Below are 19,797 nucleotides of genomic sequence, written 5' to 3'. Positions count from 1 at the left end.
CCAAATGATGCGGATATTCTACAAAAGGGTCTTACAGAAACAGATGCCTGGTGACAGAGTATATGGGCACAAGCTCAATGCCAAGAAATGTATAGTTATCCCCTTTGGGAAAAAAACATGTACCCGTGAATTACCACATAGGTGGCAGTACACTAAACATCGAAAGTGTGATGAGAGACTTAGGGACACAGGTGTACAGTGGTCTCACCTTCGACGCACACCACAAACCCAGTCTCACATAGAACTATCACAACTGCAAACCAAACACATACACACACAAAAACATACTCGGAGGCGCTGATTAAAAATCTACCAAAACAACAGAGGCCTCCAAAGCAGACACCCAAGCAACCACCACCTCAAGACATAGCAAATGCAACACATAGTTCACAAAGTCAGTGTGCTAAACAGTCACAGCCCTTAAGGCCAAACAACATGCCAGACACACTTGTAATAGGTGACTCCATGACGTCCCGCTCACCAGACTGAACAAGGAGAGGGTCACAGTAAGCTGCCTGTCGGGAGCTAGAATCCGCCACATAACACAAGCACTCAGGTCACTCCACAGCAAGTACAAATATGACTCAGTCATTGTACATGCAGGTGTAAACGACCTGAGACGTAACTCCCTGGACTACATGAAAAGAGACATAGAGGAGCTCTCTGATTATGTAGCCCAGGCCGTTATGACCCTGACCCTGAGCAGCATCTTACCCTCACCAAGAATGATGCCACAGTACAAAGACAAAATGATCAGTTTTAACAATTGGCTTAATTACTGGTGTCATTCTAAGGGGATCCAGTGTCTGTCTGCTTGGGATGACATGCTTGACAAGCCACGCTGCTTCGCAAGGGATGGTTTGCACCTGTCACCCCTGGGCTTCCGGATATTGGCCAAGGCTCTTGCCACCCCCATAGTGCCTTTTTTAGGCAAGGCTCAAATGACAAACCTACCTCCCTAGAAAACACAAGTGGAAAAAACTAAGGGTAATGCTGCTCAATGCCAGAAGTCTAAACCTCAAGATGCACGCCCTCGAAGCCCTTCTCAGTATGGAGAACATCGATGTGTGTGCAGTGACTGAAACCTGGTTCAAGGCTCCTGAGAGCACCCCAGCACTATCAGGTTTTACCTCATATCATGCTTTCCGGCCCCAAAACTTGGACAGAACCACAAAAGGAGGGGGAGTATCCATTTTCATCAAAGATACCCACACCTCCAGGTTAGTGGCAACGCACGAAGCATCGGAGACTATCCAGGTGCAACTAACCATAGGCAAAACTGCCTTACAGTTTGTAGCATGCTACAGACCACCGTCTCAAATGCAGGAACCCCACACAGCCTTCCTGAAGACACTGGAGAGTATGAATGTCTCTCCAAATACCATCATTTTGGGAGACTTCAACTACCCAAACATAGACTGGGAACATTACTCAAGCCCCAACACTCTAGCCCAAAGGTTCTTAGAATTCATAAACTCAAATGCAATGGAACAACTAGTCACCATTCCCACAAGAGGAGACAATATACTAGACCTGATCATCACAAACATGGGGACAAAATGCTCCACACCGGAAGTACATCCCTCTTTGGTAAGATCAGACCATAAATTAATCTCACTGGAAATCCACATCCCGCCCCCACCCCCTGCACAAAAGTCCACAGTGAAGAACTTCTCAAAAGCAAACTTCACACTTCTTAAGACTGAAGTGGTATCTTTCAAGGCCCCTGGGCCAGTGGAAACCACAACCCACACTGCTGAATCCCTTGCAAATGCCTTCTATGGGCACCTTCAAGAATGCATGAATCATGCAATCCCAAATAAAACCAAGACCCATTCCCCCAAAGGCAGGCGACCGGTCTGGTGGACCCCAGCCATAAACAAACTTTACAACAGAAGGAGGAAGCTACTACATGACAGAGCAAAATCCCTAAAAGGAAAGGCATCTCTGATCAGTACTAGCAAAAAAAAAACTACGATCACTCATAAAATCATCCAAGGCCAACTTTGAGAGAAAAATCGCAAATTATACAAAAGACAATCACAAGGCCTTCTTTAGCTATGTTAGAAACCTGGGTGGAAACTCCCAGATATGCTCAGAGTTAGTCCAAAATGACACAAAATACACTGAACCCACTGACATTGCCAACATTCTGGCAGACAGGTTCAGTGCAAATTTCTCCTCCCCCCCCCCAAAAGGAGAAATAACTATCCCAGCAGAGTGTAGCCTCCCTAACATCTCAGATGCCCAGGTGAGAGCCGCCCTCTCTAAAGCTAAAAACACAGCATCAATGGGACCGGGCTGTGTGCTACATGAACTCCAAGAGGAACTAAACTCACACATAAGGCTGCTGTTTAATCTTAGCCTTACCACAGGATATGTACCCAAAGAGTGGCGTACGGCAACAGTGGTCCCACTTCACAAAGGCGGTGCTTCTACAGACCCTGGAAATTACCGCCCCATAAGCCTGACGAGCCTGGTCTGCAAAGCTATGGAGAGGATCATTATGGAACTCATAAACAAAGACATTGGGGACCTACAGACATTGGATCCTACCCAATTTGGCTTTGTCAAGGGCAGATCCTGCCTTCTGAACTTGGTCAACTTTTTTGAAACAGTCACTAAGGCCATTGATGAGGGTAAGGCAGTTCACACAGCCTACCTTGACCTTGCAAAAGCCTTTGACACAATACCCCACTCGGGCATCATAGACAAACTCAGCAGCTTAAATGTAAATCCATATGTCACAAGATGGGTTGCAAACTGGCTCAAGGACAGAACCCACAGGGTCAGAGTTGCTGGAGCTATGTCAGACTCTAAGCCAGTCACAAGCGGTGTCCCACAGGGCTCAGTCCTGGGACCCCTCTTGTTCGGCATTTATTTTTCCGAGGTACAGGCAAACATAGGAGGATTGTGGCTGACAAAGTTCGCAGATGACTGCAAACTGGGCGCCATAATTGATACTCCAGCGGACACAAACATCCTTCAGAGAGGTCTCATAGAAATGGATAATTGGTGCCAGAGCCATGGCCTTAAGCTAAACGCCAAAAAATGTATAGTCATACCCTTTGGGAAAAACAAGGTACCAACAAATTACCACATAGGCGGTAATCCATTAAGTACGGAAGAGGTAATCAGGGACCTAGGGACCCAGGTTGACAGTAACCTCTCATTTGACACTCACATTGCCAAAGTGGTTAGGAAGACCTTCTATATTGCCCACCTTATCATGAAGGGTTTCACATCTAGATCAAGAGAGGTCATTGTGCCGCTGTACTCTTCTCTTATCAGGCCAATGATTGAGTACAATGCCCCATTTGGGATGTATCTCACCCGACACCTGCAGCAGTTGGAAAGACCCCAAAAGTTCCTCACCAAGAGGATAAAGGGTCTTAAACATATGTCATATGCTGCCCGACTGAAAAAACTCCAGCTCTATTCAGTCGCATACCGCCTACTCAGAGGTGATCTGTGCCTGACGTACAAGGCCATGTCCAATCCTGAATTAATGGACATGCTCCACCTCAGAAAATCCATATCCATCAGAGCCACGAGAACAAGTGACTTAAACCTCAACACAGAAATAAATAGAATGTGCTGGAAGGACAGATTCATAACCCAGAGGCTCCCTACACTCTGGAACAGAATCCCAGTCCATGTTAGGCAGAGCCCCTCACTGACTCTATTCAAGAGAAATCTCGACGAGTGGATGGGAGATTGTAGGTTTACCCCGGGGGTCATCTCTTTGTCACTACTAGACAGAGGCATAGTAAACTAAACCCTAAAAGGGCATAGTATTCTCATCCTAAGGGGTGGTGTAAGCCACATACACTCTGGCTAGGCTTATAAATGCCCTAGGGCAGATAGCCTAGTACGAACCTATGAATGAACCTATGAACCTATAACCACATTGCCACAACAGTCAGGAAATCCTTCTATGTGGCACACCTCATCACTAAGAGATTTTCATCCAGAAAAAAGGAGGTCATTGTTCCACTATACTCATTCCTCATTAGACCCATTATAGAATACAACACCCCATTTGGTATGTACCTCTCAAAACATCTGCAACAACTGGAAAGGCCACAGAAATACTCCACTAAAATAATCACAGGCCTAAAGCAGATGCCCTATGCTGACCATCTAAAAAAACTCCAGCTATATTCTTGTCACATATCGTCTACTCAGAGGTGATCTCTGCTTAACATACAAGGCCATATCAACCCAGAGCTGTTGGACATCCTACACTTAAAGAAATCCCAATTCCTCAGAGCCACATGCTCCAGGGATCTAAACCTTGTCATCACAATGAACAAAACATGCTGGAGGGATGGGTTCCTGACCCAGAGACTCCCCAGACTCTGGAATAGACTGCCCATACATGTCAAGCAGAGCGCCTCTTTAGTTGTCTTCAAAAGGAACCTTGATGATTGGATGGGAGATAAGAAATTCACCCCGGGGATCACGTCAGTCGCCCTGCTAGACAGGGGTCCAGGGAAGTAAATATTGTGCTAAGAAATAGCCAGGGAATTGTTATGGCTAGGTTTGTATAGAACCTAGGGCTGATAGCATATTACCAACTTATGAACCTATGAATCAATATGTGTGCATGTATCTTTAAGAAGCTATCCAAGGGCTTGCACAAGTGTATAAATGCTGAGCACATGTGAGCCTGACTGCCATTTTTATAGTAAGGTGTTGAGATGTAAGCATGTATGTATGTAGGGTCTATCTGTTAACCAGTTTGTTTATATTTTTATGATGCTGCTATCCATCCTGATATGTTTCTATGTATTAAAGCATCTAAACGAAATACTCCTGTCTGCTTGCCATCTATGTTAGAGAGAGATGAGTGACAGTTATTGTCAGCAACTGATCAGCATATGGCAATATATTACATGTCCTGCTAATTACTTGTAGACCATGGAGATAATTGTTACTAATACACTAGGATCCAGTTCCAAAGCCCTGTCAATACTGTAAATGTCTGTTGCAAGAAACAGTATATACAATGGTCCCATGGTGCATTTCACACCAGAAAATAACATTTCAGGTGAAAGCCATAAAAATGCAACTTGGAACACTATTTCACTTAGTATCTGTATAAATGGAATTAAACGTGTGTGTGTGTGTGTGTGTGTGTGCATCTTTGTGTTTTATGTATACATATATATATATATATATATATATATATGTGTGTGCATATATATATATATATATATATATATGGTTCTACCTGACATAGTCGAAACCACACAACACCGACAACCACATCACCGACACCACATATTCGACAGTCCATAAACACGAAACCACACATAACCGACAACGAAATAACCGACGGTACACAAACACGAAACCCCATACACTGCACACACCACAATAACAATTAAAAACAAAACACATCCCCATTCCACAAACCACACACACAACACAAGCACACCAAAATCCTTACAAGCCCACACTAAACCTTACCCTAACCCTAAGGTCCGTCACTATCGCACACTTACCTACCCGCTCCCTAACCCTAACTCACTTAACCCGCCCTATCGCCTCCCTAACCCTAACTCACCTAACCCACCCCTAACCCTAACTCACTTAACCCACCCCTATCGCTCCCTAACCCTAACTCACTTAACCCACCCCTATCGCTCCCTAACCCTAACTCACTTAACCCACCCCTATCCCCACAGACCGTCAATCTCCACACTTACCTGCCTCGCACCCTAACGTCCGTCACTACCGCATACTCACACAGCCTTTCCCATGTCGGCATCCTCGGCGTTGGTGTTGTCATCCGTCGTGTCGGTCTTCTGCATTGTCGATGTTCTGCCACTCGCGATCAAGGCCGGTCTTCTTCACTTTCGATCTTCTGGAGCTCCGGATTCGATGTCGGTCTTCTGCGCTGTCATTTAAGTCAGGTAGAACCATATATATATATATATATATATATATATATATATATATATATAGTACAATAGCTGCTCCCCTCACAAATCTGACAAGGAAAAACTGGCCAGATAAGGTAGTGTGGACCCCAACATGTGAGCAGGCATTCCAAAAGCTTAAAGGGGCTATGGGAGGACCCCCTTTATTAGCCAGTCCAGATTACAGCAATGCCAATGCAGATGGATTCTCAAGACACGGTATAGGTTAATGTATTCCCAGACAAATCCATTTTTCTCAAGCAACATTTTTCCAGGCTCACTTGAAAAGCTAGCTTGAGTGTCCAAGGGGGGGGGAGAGAGATGTGACAATGTCAGGTATTGCCATCAGTGCCAGGGAGAGTGGGGCACTGCATGTGTGACATGTGCCAGCATAATTGGCTGGAGTTTTGTAAATAATCTCACGTCATTTGGCTGTCACATTGATTTGTACAGATGTTTGTATTAAATTGTATTTGCAATGGCACTAAATATACAGAACCAACAGATATTGCCAGCATCCTGGCAGATAGGTTCAGTGCTAACGTTACCCTCCTGTCATCCCCTAAAGGGCTCATCTCTATACCAGAAGAATGCAAAGTTCCTGTAATCACGGCTGCACAGGTAAAAAACACACTATCCAAAGCCAAGAACACAGCATCCATGGGACCTGACAATATCCCAGGCTGTGTTCTACATGAACTACAGAACGAACTGGCACCCCACCTAAGTACCATGTTCAATCATAGCCTCACCTCAGGCTATGTGCCCATTGAATGGTGCACAGTGACGGTTATCCCACTCCATAAAGGGGGAGCCACCACAGACCACAGAAACTACTGCCCCATTAGCTTCACAAGCCTGGTCTGCAAGGCTATGGAACATATCATCATGGAACTTATAAACAATGACATTGGTAAACTCCAAACTCAGGACCCCACCCAGTTTGGGTTTGTAAAAGGCAGATCATGTCTACTAAACCTGATAGACTTCTTTGAAGCAGTCACCAAAGCCGTAGATGAGGGTAAGGTGGTTCACACAGCCTATCTATATCTCACCAAGGCTTTTAACACCATCCCCCACTCTGGAATTATAGATAAACTCACTAAACTAGGTATAAATCCCTATGTCACAAGATGGGTTGCCAACTGGCTCATTGACAGAACCCACACTATGAAAGTAGCAGACTCCAAATCAGACTTCAGACCAGTGACAAGTGGAGTACCAGAGGGTTCAGTCCTGGGTCCTCTCCTGTTTGGTATCAACTTCTCTGAAGTACAGGCTAACACAGAAGGTCTTTGGCTAATGAAGTTTGCAGATGACTGCAAACTAGGAGCCATAATCAAAACTCCAAAAGATGTGGACATCCTACAAAAGGGCCTTGCCGAGACAGATGCCTGGTGTCAAAGCCATGGCCTCAAGCTCAATGCCAAAAAGTGCATTGTCATCCCTTTTGGTAAAAACTCTGTACTCATGAAATTCCACATAGGCGGTAGTCTACTTAACACCAAAAGTGTGATAAGAGACCTTGGGACACAGGTGGACAGTAGCCTCTCCTTGATAATCACATCGCTACAGTAGTCAGGAAATCCTTCTACGTGGCACACTTCATCACAAAAGGTTTCTCATCCAGGAAAAAAGAGGTCATTGTTCCCCTCTACTCGTCACTCATTAGACCCATTATAGAGTACAATGCCCCTTTTGGGTATGTACCTCACAAGACAACTACAACAGAAATACCTCACAAAGAGGATTACTGGCCTGAAACAGATGCCCTACGCAGACCATCTAAAAAAACTGCAGCTTTACTCTGTCGCATATCGCCTACTCTGAGGCGATCTCTGCCTAACACACAAACCTATGTCAAACGCAGAGCTTTTAGATATGCTCTACTTAAAGAAATCCCAATCCCTATGAGCTACACATTCTAGGGACCTAAACCTTGTCACCACAATAAACAGAACATGCTGGAGGAATAGATTCCTGTCCCAGAGACTTCCCATACTCTGGAACAAACTACCTATCTATGTCAAACAAAGCTCCTCATTAGCACTCTTCAAGAAAAATCTTGATGATTGGATGGGAGATAGGAAATTCACCCCGGGGATCACTTCTGTGGCTCTGCTCGACAGTGGTACATGAAAATAATTTTCTTGGGTGGCGAAAGCCAGGGTACCTTTTGGCTAGGCTTATATAGGCCCTAGGGCCAGTAGTCTAGTACCTACATATGAACCTAAAAGTTGCTTATGTTAAAACTGCTGCAACAGAATCTTAACAGATGTGATGTCATTCTATAACTAGCTGAAGGATGGAAATCTGGTAGCAGCAGTTTGTTGTTGTTCTTGTTTTTCTTGGAATCTGATATAAAAGATCTATGTAAGTTATCACAGTTCAGTTGTTAGTAGTTCAGTTGTTAGTTGTACACTTAATCCGTGTGTAGTGTCTCATCTTACCTTGTGGAAGTGAGCATCTCAGCAGTACATCTTGCCTTGCGATACTAAGTGAGTTAACTAGGGGCAGTTTCTTTTTAGTTCAGTTAGGAATAATACAGTGAGATTACTTTAGTATTATTTTCTTTTCTCTGCATCTGTGAGATTCTATCCAATTGTATTATTTTTTTATATTTCCCGGGACTGAAAACTCTGTTGTTTATTGTAACTAAACGTTAAGCATTCTCCTGTTTTCTTTTTTATTATCCATTATTAAATATTTTTATACCTTTTCATTGTGGCTGGTCTTTTAGTGAATACTTCTAACAACATGAGAGTACTTGTGTTTATTTTACTGTCACTGTGGCCTCTCCGATATGCCTTACTGCTTTGATCACACTCTAACATTTATATCAGTATTAATTTGATGCAGTATAATTAGTTACCCTTTGTAAGAGCACTGTTAACACGAACCAATACTTCACTCAGCCCGGTTTAGAAAATAAAAATTTTATAAAAGACCGTTCTGTAAACACTGACGACTAAACAAGTAAGATTAAGCGCTTTCCGTTTGGAAAGTGTCCATACTTCTTCAGATACCTAACATAACCCATTAGCCCAACTAAAACACATTCTATGACGTAAATAATTAATTAGTTGATAACTACACAAGTGAGTCACAATGCTCATTTAAAGTTATACATCACAAATGCATTATTTGTTACTGTCAAAAAACATGTACCTAAAAACTTCATTCCTTTTGAGATGTTATTAAACAGCCATTAAAAAGTTATTACATTTGTAAAATAATAATAAATAGTTGATTAATACTTGATTAATAATGCTAACACCCAACAAAAACATAATTAATATGAACATAATATATAAAAACATAATGTTACTCCCTAAAGAAAAAAATAGAATTATTTCATTACTTCATTATTTCATGATGTTATTTTGTCAATAAATAAACAAATGAGTAAGCCAACTTTCCAATAGAATTACATAGTAAATTACCGGAGTAAACTTTTCAATTTCAGTATACTTGCCAAAGAATAAATTTCATTGATACCTGGAGTGGCACAAGAATTAAGTTGCAGCTGCCATTTCAACTCATTCTCTTCAAGATGTAACTTGACTATGTTACTGTCTAAGTACCTCACATTATCATGTGAAGTTACCTGTGCTGTAGCCCTAAACTTAAAACCATGACCGTGGTTATCTTTACAGTGCCTAGCTAAGGCATTGTCCATTTTTTGTTTGCTAATAGCGTAATTATGTTCGTAAATCCTGCCACGTAGCCGACATAAAAGGCTGGACAGGCATTGCACTGTGCAAGGTACACCACTGATCTGGAGTTACAGTTGAACTTACCCTTAGTGTAATAATTATAATTTCTCATTTGAAATTTATTACCTGTTTCAATGTAATTACAATACCTGCATGCGTCACACCTATACATTCCCACATGCCTATTGGATGGTTTCATAATTGTCTCCATCAATTTCTTTAAGTTATGTCCCTTCCTATATGTGATAATTGGAGATTCCCCCAGTTTAGCAAAAATCTCTTTGTCCACCGAAAAGAGGTGCCAGTATTTTTTAACTATTGACCGGATCTCCTCAGCCTCTGGACTAAATGTAATAACAAAGGAAAGTGAAAAAATCCTCCGCTGATGAGTCCCCCATTCCCCCTGTTCACTGAATACATTTGTAGGAGGAAGACTCAGGTTGCCTGTATTGTGTAATTCATTTATAGAACAATTGTTCAAAATAGGCTTGTACACACCTTGAGATCTTTTTAGCTGAACTTAATCAATAATCCCTACCACAAATTTGAAGGGGTAACCTCTGTTGAGAAACATATTCCTAAGTTTTATACATTCCTGTTGAAAATCAGCTTCACCAGAAACCGTCTGAGCTGCTCGGACCAACTGCCCTTAACAACAGATTTTTTCTGCTGTAAGGGGTGTGCACTGGAGAAATGTAAGAAAGAGTTTGAATAAGAACTCTTCCTATAGATCTTTGCTGTGTATTTAGATTCCTGGATGTTTTTAGAAAGCTCAACGTCCAAATAATGGATCGAAGTTTATTGATAGTCCTTGGTGAACTTTAAAAAGTCAACTGAACTGTTGAAAAAAATCAACAATATTGGTGGCTAAGGTCGTATCACCATCAATGATCATAAAAATATCATCCAGGAATCTAGTATAAAAAACAATGTTTTTCATACATTGACTAGAAAATAAATAGTTTGTTTCCCAAAATGCCATTACCAAGTTCGCAAAACTAGCTCCACAAGGGGACCCCATTGCCACTCCTACCCTTTGGAGATAAAATTTGTCATTAAACAAAATAAAATTGTTTTTCAAGATAATCCCCAAAAGGTCCTCAATAAGGCGTAGTTCATTTTCTGTGGCCCCCCTAAACCTATTAAATTCCAATACCCATTCTATACCTGTAAGCTGAGGGATGGATGAATAGAGGTTGCACACATCCACAGTTAGGAAATGATTTTCCTTTTTATAAATCAAGGAGTTGATCTGCTCCAAAAAGGACCATGAGTCCCAACAAATTTGGGGCTCCTTGCTGACAAATTTCTTAAGGATGGAATCCACTACTTTAGCACATGGATAGGTAATGGATTGCCTGGTGTCCATCAGTGGTCTCATTGGTGGATCAGAGGTCCCCTTGTGGATCTTAGGAACACCAAAAAGAAAGGGAATCCTGGGTGCTGGCATGGACAAATAATGGCTGAGGTTAATGCCATTAAGTCCGTCTATAAATAAATCATTAATAAGCATTCTAATCCTGTTATAAGCTATGTTCAGTTCATTTAAACTGACCTCCATATAGGTGTCCTTCTCTAATAACCGATTCATTTTATTGTTGTAATGTAGTATGTCCATGACAACCAACCCAACCCTTTATCTGGTTGCATTATGAGAATAGGGAGACTCCTAAAATTGGAAAACAACTGCTTTTCTTCAGGTGAAATATTAGGATTGTAAACACTTTTCTTACTGTAAAAAAACATGAAAAAAATAGCTGCTCTGTATTGAGATCTCCAATAACAACAAAAAATAAATAACGAAAAGGTATAGGAGACCATTCTGGCAGTGCAAAAAAAGCTAAATAAAAAATCAAATCAGGTCTGGTTTCCTCAATGTACGTAATACCAGCACCAAAATATAAAGCCACAGTCCATGGAACATACGATAGCACAGTTCATAAATTAGGTCAGTATTCACTTCACCATAAATAATCCAAACGGAACGGTCAAGATATTTTAATAGCATAAAAATGGCAAGCGCTTTCACCTTTTAGGCTTCCTCAGGCCAAAGACAATAAGAAGCATTTAACATATATATATATATATATATATATATATATATATATATATATATATATATATATATATACACTCTCTATGGCTTGATGACATCACTTCTTCTCAATCAATTAAACAAACAATCCCTAAAAACAAACAAATATAAAATGCTAATATATATATGTAAAACACTAAAAAAAATATCATACATTAAATAATATTATAAAAATTTGTGCATCAATGGTAGGCTATTCAGCACAGAAACTAAGTAACATATCATACATTAAATTATAAAAATTGTACATCAGAAATTAGCTATTCAGCACAACTATAAACGGTAATTTAATATAAAAAACATAGAGCTACACAAATAAAATCTAACTTCTGAACAATAATCCACATAAAATCAGTAAATGTTAAATAAAACTAATAAATACATTTAAATTAGGAGCAAATGAAATACACAACTAAGTGTGCATCAAAAACTGATGGTACATATTTTGACTATACACAATGAGTGACATAAATAAAATGTAACCTCTTTATACTCATCTAATAACCCTAGGTTAAGTAGGTACATACATAAATAAGTACATAATAAATAAATAGATAGGTAGATCTATTTTCTAAGTTCCTTTCCTTTCAGGATAGGTCTAATAGGAATCCTATCATTTAGACCAGGCTCTCGATCAGCTCTCAATCTAATGATCCATTTAGTCTCATATTGTTCTGTCTTATTCCTAATATCACCCCTCCTAACAGTTGGCTGGTTAATTTGAACAACTAGAAATTTAAATTTATGTTCTGAGGATGTATCAAGAACATGTTTAGATAGTGCAATTTTATCAGATTTCATTCTTATATTATATAGATGTTCCCTAATTCTATCTCTTAACCGCCTGTCGGTCTTGCCCACATAAAAAGCTGGGCAAGATCCGCAGGTGGCCAAGTAGACAACATGCTGAGTATTACAATTAGCCTGGGGATACAAATTAAAACATTGTGATGAGATAGGATGTAAAAACACAGCTGTATTATCTATAAAGTCACAGTAATTACATTTTTTGCATGGTCTGGTAGCACTTCCCATGACATCTGATTGTGAGCTAGATTCCATCCTATTTGAACTACACAACATCCTATGTAGGTTAAGTCTATTCTTATAAATAAATCTCAGAGACTCACCTACAATTTCACAAATATTAGGGTCTACTTTCAATATATCCCAATATTTTAGGTAGGTATTCCTTATTTCATTGACATCTTGAGTGTGGTGGCAGCATTATCATTTGTTTTGGGGAGGGGACACAGCTGGGAATCTATGTTAGGCTTCCCATAAGTGTTAGAGTATGTGAGACTTAAATTTATTTTGAGTGTGAGTGAGTCAGAGGTCTTAAACTGGAACACATTGCTCTGAAGTGTATGATAGGGGATTACATTTGGGGTGGACAGAGGTGTATATAAATAGTCCAGTCCGAGGAAAATAGAGCATTTTCCTGTTGTGCTCTTAAGGGAAATTGTGGAATTTTACTCTTCTGTATTTTGTTCTATGGTGTCTTTCTGTGATGCTCCCACACTGGAGTCAATGGTGACGATTGAGGCTTCTTAATTACTGACCCGGCTTTTAAGTGCGGAACATCATATTATTGTCAATATCAAGGTGCATTTACTCCACGACTATCGAAGCCAACCATCAACCAAAAAAAGCAAAAAATCAATGAAAAACTTTTGTATACTTGAACAGCAAAAAAACTTTATTCCATGGGTTGTTAGCACTTTCACGTCTACTCTGGATGCTTCTTCAGACATTTAAAGTCTGAAGAAGCATCCAGAGTAGACGTGAAAGTGCTAACAACCCATGGAATAAAGTTTTTTTGCTGTTCAAGTATACAAAAATTTTTCATTGATTTTTTTGGTTTTTTGCTTTTTTTGGTTGATGGTTGGCTTCGATAGTCGTGGAGTACCTGCACCTTGATATTGACATTTTTCATTTGGGGACATAGCAGGTACCTTACCCTGAGAGATCTCTGTTTATTTAACATCATATTATTGCTGGCCGTCCAGTGGAATATTAGCTGGACATAACATTATCTACCACTTTTTTATCATCAAAAGTTCTTGGCCATTTTTCCTTTTATCTAAAATATTGTTTCACTCAATAATTTATTCCCTTTCCTTTCAATCTCTTCTGTATTATTTTCATAAATATTTTATAATTCACATTATTCAACACTATTGGTCTTCAATTCTTTATATATTTTTTTTCTATTTTGCATACAAATTTAATAGGTCCAGTACACATTTCTTCATCTTTCATCCCTTTCTCTGACCATTCATTTAACATCTCTGAAAAATATTTCTTCTGCCAATTTTGCATATCTTTTAGATTTTTGCATTTTTAGGATACGTAAACCTCTCGGTACCACCCCCCCCCCCCGCCTCCAGCTCCAGATAAGCTAAAAAGCTTAGCCATTGCCACTGAAGCTGTTTAAAGGATTGTACCTTCTTTTCTAATGATAGCAACATTTTGTCAAGTTCTTCACTTCCCTCGGCAACAGCTCACATATTACCAAATTTAGATGAACTCATGAAGGCTTGTAGAGGATTATCATTTTTATATAAAAAATTATTTAAAGAAATACCAATACCATCTCAGGGCCTGGAATGCAAGTAGGAACTGCTGCATTGTACAGTGACTCTGTTTGCAATGAGTATTGGAAGTTCCATTATGCCCTGGCCAGTTTTCCTTTAGTAGCATAAGTACCACCTCTGGTCTCCCTTGAAAAGGGTCCACTAGTCTAGTCAACAAAGTATAAATAAATACATAAATAAAATATGAGAGAAGAAAATGTGCATTAAATCAGAGTTTATGCATCAGATATAACATACCAGTAATTGCCCTAAGGGTGGAGGTTAAAACAAAAGAATGAAAGGTGTTTAACAGAAAGAGTAACTGATGTGTGATACAACATTGGATGAAATGGTAATCATGCAGGAATAGATTATATTTAAAGAGAAAGAGCACTGGTTGTGTTTCAACAGAATGGCCACTGTAGTGAGCTTTTTGGGAAAAGAAGTTGGGGGTACGACATTATAAATAGAAATAAAGAATAATAATAGACAAAAGCTGATGTCAAATAAATTTGTAATGAATTATCATGTAAAGTGCATTTAAATGTGTTGGTCATATAAGCAAGCTCAAAGAACATTAACAATGGGGTGTTTGAAAAGCATTTATTAATTAAAGATACATCTAACATTCACTTCAAATGGAAAATAATAGAAAAAAATGGCTTGCTATGACTGATATATGGTTTCTGTAATAACAACAATAATAATGACTATATAGGTTCAAACATTTGCCCAAAAAGTACAGAAATATATATTTAAACAGAATAACCAATGGAGGAGCAAGTAAAATACTGTAGTACTCAGAGTACTCAGGAATGTGGATAAATATGGGCAATAAGAAATGCCAAGAGTACTTTACTGATATGTACATATTGTGCATATGTTGTTATAATAATGGCCATAAAGATATTGCTTTTTCTAAAATGAATTGGCCCACAGGTGTAGGGGCAAGGCATCAGTTTGCTTCCAGTGGCCATAGGTCAGTAGTAAACCCAGTGCACTGGTAGCCTTTTCCAGGGTTGTAGGATCAATTAATACTAGCCAGCTCTCATATCTTATGGTGAGTGCACATGGTATATCAGCCTGCACAACCTCCTGTGGAGAAAAGGCACCTTGCAGTCTACTATAGATATAAATGTTAAAGGGGAAGTGATAGGAATTCAGGCAGTCAATGTGCATCCCTTCAATATTAGGGACATTAAGTTGTCATCTACAATATTATAGCTCACTCCACCTGTCCAGCCTTCCTTGTATAAGTCCTTAATATCCAGCACATCAGAACTGGTCAGCTGCAAGACTCAGCTGATGGAGAGGGTGTATGGCTTATCCACTGAAGAATTACATTTTTATTGTTCTGTAAAATGGTATTTGGGTACTCAAGGCAGAATGGAAGGGGTAAGAATATTAAGCTGGAAGCCACCAGATGTTGAGTGAGTTATGAAGGGTACATTAAATACCCCTTTCTTAAAGACAACAGAATTCAGCTGCTTCTGTGAGAACAGAGATTTCCACAAGTGGTATTTGGTGCCTACCATACAATTTTCTTAACAGCTGGAATTCACAACTTTCAGGCATCATAAACTATTATTTTGTCCTCTTCCAGCAGCATCATCTTTCAATTTGAAATCAAAAGTATTATCTCTAGGCGTCATTCATAATACACATTGTAAGGAAAACTGTGGCCATAACTTCTCACGTCTATATGAACATATTTTAATCCTTTACAAAATACTGTAATACCTCTAACCTAAAATCAGAAGTTTCTACTTCACAGCATCTGATTTGGCTGTTTTAAAGATATTTCTTTTTTGTCTTAAAATTTACTTTTATATTGCATGTAATACATCTCTAATTGTAGGCCAGCTTCAGTACAGCACTATTCTGAAATGTGGATGCATAAAGAGCACTGAAAAGAATAAAGCTATTACAGTTTGTAAAAGCAAACCCACTTTTGATACACTGTACCAGAAGACCCACAAATCCTTACATATATTACTCTAACCAAAGCTCATTTCCACAGCAATAATTATATAAACATTAAGAAGTAGGACAGTAAGGATGAGCCAAGTGGAATAATTCTACATCAAAATGGCATGGGTTCAGTGTCATAATTTCATTATTTCATAATCTAAAATAAATCTAATGAACCATATGGGCATATAACCAGCAACATGTCACCAAAACAGGATATTTTTGTCACCTTCTGCACATTTGATTCAATTGATTCACTTCATTCTTAAATGATGTTTTATTTCTGTGTGGAAACAAAAAGCAAATTGCATTTTGTTTCTTTTGCACTCTGGCATCTTTTGTATTGCGTTGTTAAGTATATAGCAGAAAAACTGATTACTGTAATGTACCTGTTATCCATTTTGTTTTGGATACCTTAGACTTCACCATAAATACATAACAACTGTAAGTTCCCAAGCCTGCATCTTTTCCAAAAACAATGAGTCATGAATGCCCATGGGTATCGTATTTCAACAAGTTAAGAAGCTATAGAGAATCAAGTTTCCATTCGCTCATATTGCACTTTTATTTCAGAGTAGCTCACCAGAATGTGGTAGGATACTTGTATTGGCGATGAAGTTACTGGCCATCTTTTGCAAGCAGACTACACTAACTTAGACAAAAGCAGCAGTTAAGAGATCTTCCAGCTTAAGTAATATTTTGCATATAGTCTACAACTTAGAACCAGTCTTCCACCCTTCCATCACATACACTCTTTCACATACATCTCAACAATAATAACTGCTTCAAATGAACCAAATTCCAGAATATTCCAGAAAACAAGAAATGTGAGTACTCACTATGTCACCTGACATTTGAAATGGTGCTGTTTGGCAGTAATAACACTTATGCTCTCAATTCTTATACCACTTCTAGTGGCTGTCTATATCTTCAAACCCCAATGACCCAAATTAAAGTGCAAACAATCCTTTTCATCTGGACCCCTATCCCTGTACTTGTTGAGCTAATGAAATCGGGTGCAGGATATAGGGAAATAAAAATCAGTCTGATGAAGGAATAAAACTGTCACTAGTTGCCATGTGCTGTTAGATAAATAGCACAGGAAAGGTCAACACCCATGCAAACAAACATGGCCCATAAGCCATGATTTTTTGTTTTGGCAAGAGATGTAAGGTATGTGACTGCAGCTGTCATACATTCTGCTAATCAAAGACATCGGCTCTGTTTGCCTACTGGTGTTTGATCTTTAATGTTTCAGTTTCTTTTTAATAAGGCTGGGCTGCTTGGTAGTGTGCTTGCGTGCTTGTGTGCTAACTTTATGCGGTAGCAATACATGAAGGCTTACATTTCCTGTACTACCGTTCTTCCAAAGTCACTGTGCCTCAGAAATCAGGCATTGCTGTAGTGAATATTCTTTCTACAGATTGTAAAGAGCATGGAGAGTAATAAACTGGGGGGAATTGTTCCCCACAGAAACACTAGTTTTTTTTTTTACAATGGTTGCTTGTTTACACAAAACTGTTTCCCCTTTCATTACTATTAAATAATTCTGTTGTACTAATATTACTACGTTACTATGTTTCTGTATTGTCATATATTATTGTGGAACGTTTCTCCACAGGTCTCTGCTAAAAACAGGCCTCTGACCCAGTCAGACATACCCAGTCAACAAATGTAATAAATAAATAATAAAATTACAGACATTTAGGACATTTATACACTGAAAATAATACTTTCATGAAGCAAGGATCAGACAGGTGTGTTTTTGGTATGCTGAGATCCCAGGTATAACAATGGAACCCAACTGGTTGTATCTAGAATAAAAGACATTGATATGGCCCTACATAAGCCTTTGGAACAGAACAGAACTATCATATAATTTTTTTACAAGTTCAATTCTGCAGCATCACCATGTTGTTGTATTACTGGCATTATCATTTATCTACCTTCAGTGCTGACCTTGAATCTTAGAACAGCAACTATAACTTTCCTGACAGTAAACAAAATACTAGTTAAGCTTATTACAGATCGACTTCACATAACAGGATTAGCGAATGTACTTCAGGTAAAGGCTACCAGGAATCAGACAGTCCCCTCATTCCTACATGATAAACCTGAATGTACATAGGTGTGCCTAATATATTATGCAGTTCTATAACCTGGCTCTTATTCCATGACTTGAAAACCCCATTCATGAACTACTGCATGCATAAATGTGTAACACCTATTCAGTACATTCAGGAATGTAATCTTTTTAATACGGATGCATAGCCTGCTTCTCTAAGGAAAACACATTTATACTTTGCTGTACTCTTACCACAGAAACACTGAAGAAAGTATACTTTTATCCATTACTGACATTTATAATAAAATTTGAAAATGTTTTACAGAACCCTTAATAATTTGTATTTTTTCCTCATTAGTATAAGAAGTGCTATATCACTATTATGAACCTCTTAACTGCTTTGTATTAACTCTGCTACTGACTTACACAGCTTCCTTGGTCAAGGTCAAATTCCTCAGGTTTCATTTGCCTGCAGGAAAAAACCTTTACAGTAGGAACACTGGCCACTGTTTCCCATAGGAAATTATTGCCAGTATGATATCTAAATGTGCCCTGGCAATAATAATTCACTTTTTTTAGTGAAATTTCTCCCTTCTTAGAGTTGGTGGGATGGAGCAGTTTTCATATAAGTTTAAAGTTTTTTTTTCACTCTTCTGTTCTTTGGGTATTATTTTTCAGCATTTCAGAAGTTCAAGGTTGTGCTTTTCAATATTTCAAAGTAGAACCAACTTATGTTACATACTTACTATGTCTTTCCTTATAGAATTTAAGATGTCATTTATGTCTGTCTTAATTATTTTATCTTCCACACTACTGATTGCCAGCCAATAGGTACTTATTTTATTGTGCTATGCTGTTTTGAAATCAATTATGTTGATTATTTCTGCTTGTATTTATATGTATTCTGTTAGTCTGTTCCTATATGTATTAACTTTTACAAGTTTTTTGCATTTTATTTCTTTGCAATGCGGTCTGAGTCATGGCTGAAAATGGTACTTGGACCAATCCACCTACCTGGTTAACAAATGTAAAATAAAATGAAATAAATAAGGAGTCAGTATCATACATTCTGATGGCTTGAAACCACTGTTAACAAGTTTACTTGGCTCTGAATAGTAAGGTTTGGCATAACATTTAAGGTGTTTACTTCACAAACGAGAGGTACAGCATTTGATTCAGACCTTTGAGAAAAACTGTCTAGGCTTAAAATTGCCCACAATGGTAGCTAGCCTATTACTTACTTATGGACCTAAATGCTAACACAATATGATAATCAACTGGGAGACTGTAAAAAATGGTGCTAACTCTACACTCCCTACTGAATCTCATTAAAATCACAACCTTCTTCTTACAAAACTGTAGTGTTATTTTTCTGAGAGCTTTTGAAATCATTCTGCTGACAAATATTTGTACCGAGAACAGTAAGTGTTACTCAAAAGCATGAAAT

The 19,797-nt window shown here is 38.8% G+C and overlaps 1 protein-coding gene across 10 annotated transcripts in view; it reads left to right on the top strand.

Annotated features, from left to right (window-relative positions):
- The window catches only part of EVL (Enah/Vasp-like), a 1,573,360-nt gene that overhangs the window by 1,547,428 nt on the left and 6,135 nt on the right, over positions 1 to 19,797 (top strand). The window lies entirely within an intron of this gene.

The sequence above is a fragment of the Protopterus annectens genome, chromosome 6.part0 (genome assembly GCF_019279795.1).
Source record: "Protopterus annectens isolate FY-2018-M chromosome 6.part0, PAN1.0, whole genome shotgun sequence".
Classification (NCBI taxonomy): domain Eukaryota; kingdom Metazoa; phylum Chordata; order Ceratodontiformes; family Protopteridae; genus Protopterus; species Protopterus annectens.
Note: the sequence above shows the minus strand (reverse complement) of the source record. Positions and strands in the feature narration are given on the sequence as shown.